The 1,660-nt window shown below is 46.4% G+C and overlaps 1 protein-coding gene across 6 annotated transcripts in view; it reads right to left on the minus strand.

Annotated features, from left to right (window-relative positions):
* ATG13 (autophagy related 13) overlaps positions 1-1,660 on the minus strand; it is a 63,667-nt gene that overhangs the window by 61,308 nt on the left and 699 nt on the right. Inside the window, exon 2 of one of the 6 annotated variants that reach the window (XM_021716179.1) lies at positions 994-1,044. The exons of 4 other annotated variants lie outside the window; for them this stretch is intronic. The gene's annotated coding sequence lies outside the window, so the exon portion shown is untranslated. Of the gene's footprint in view, positions 1-993; positions 1,110-1,660 lie in introns of all 6 variants that reach the window. One more of the 6 variants, XM_021716178.1, reaches the window with a different exon arrangement.

Below are 1,660 nucleotides of genomic sequence, written 5' to 3' on the forward strand. Positions count from 1 at the left end.
TAATTTTTGATTTATTGTAGAGACAAGGTCTTGCCAAGTTGCCTGGGCGGGTCTCGAACCTGCAGGCTCAGGCAATCCTCTCGCCTCACCCTCCCAAAGTGCTGGGATTACAGGCTGAGCCACCAAGCCCAACTTAATTTTTTTACTATAGAGACGTCTCACCAAGTTGCCCAGGCTGTTCTTGAACACATGACCTCAGGCAATCCTCTCATCTTGGGCTCCCAAAGTGCTGGGATTACGGCTTGAGCCACCATGCCTGCTTTCACTTACAAAATTTTAAAGACTTCCCCTGAACTGAAAAATGGAGAGCTGAAACCAAAAGAAAAAACTTATGGCTGGGCGCGGTGGCTCAGCCTGTAATCCCAGCACTTTGGGAGGCCAAGGCGAGTGGATTGCCTGAGCCTGAGGAATTGAGACCAGTCCGGGAAACTTGGTGAGGCCTCATCTCTACGATAAAGAAAAAAATTAGCCAGGCGTGGTAGTCTGCACCTGTAGTCCCAGCTACTTGGAAGGCTGAGGCGGAAGGGGCACCGGAGCCTAGCAGGTCGAGGCTGGGGTGGCCGTGAGCATGCCACTGCACTCCAGCCTGGGCAACAGAGTGAGACTCCAACTCAAAAAAAAACACAAAAACCAAAAAACAAATAAAACTTATAATTTATTTAGAGTCACAATATCCATACATGAAAAGAACTAACACTCATAATACAACACACAAAATCTCAAAGTTAATTTAGTGTAAAGGAAAGATCTGTGGTTTCTTATTATTACACATTGTCCTTAGGAAATGAGTTTTATATAATGTATAACGAGAAAATGGGTATTTTAATTCTCTTTTTTCTTTCTTTCTTTTTTTGTCTGTGGGGTGCCCAGAAGAGGAAGACATACTTAAAGTGAAATACCATGCTGAATTAACCAGACAAATTGGGAACTCACTGGGAAAGTGAAAACTGAGAGGAGTTAGTGATGAGTTCAACAAAGCGCTTAGCCACTTACCCAGAGATTTATTTAATGACAATGGATCGCAGGTTTCCACAGGTCATTCCACTGCCAGTAAGAAGACAGTCATGAACCTTGGGTCCCTTTTTTCACGAGTCAACAGTCACCCTCACCTACACGCGGAGTACATATTTGGCACTCAACAAATCTTGACTGAATGAAAACTTGCCTCACGCATATAGGCACCCAACCCGGGAGTTATGGCCCTACAAATTATCTCCAAAATGCCTTACAGACCTAAACCAAATTGCTGAGAAACTACAGAGGAAAGCTCTGGGGATCTCTGTAAAAACTGGAAACGAAACAGCCAGCCATGGTGGCTCACACCTATAATGCCAGCATTTTGGGAGGCTGAGATGAGAGGATTGCCTGAGGCCACAGGTTCGAGACCAGCCTGGGCAACTTGGCGAGACCTTGTCTCTACAATAAATCAAAAAATTAGCCAGGCGTGTTGGCGTGCCTAGTCCCAGCTACTTGGAAGGCTGAGGTAGAAGGATCGCCTGCGCCTAGCAAGTCGAGGCTGCGGTGGTGGCAGAATGTGCCACTGCCCTCCAGCCTAGGCGACAGAGTGAGACTCTAACTAAAAAACAAAAACAAAAACAAAAGACCGAGCTCGGTGGCTCAGCCTGTAATCCCAGCACTTTGGGAGGCCGAGGTGAGTGGA

Source organism: Carlito syrichta, unplaced genomic scaffold, assembly GCF_000164805.1.
Source record: "Carlito syrichta isolate Samal-C Ts95f unplaced genomic scaffold, Tarsius_syrichta-2.0.1 Scaffold308253, whole genome shotgun sequence".
Lineage (NCBI taxonomy): Eukaryota > Metazoa > Chordata > Mammalia > Primates > Tarsiidae > Carlito > Carlito syrichta.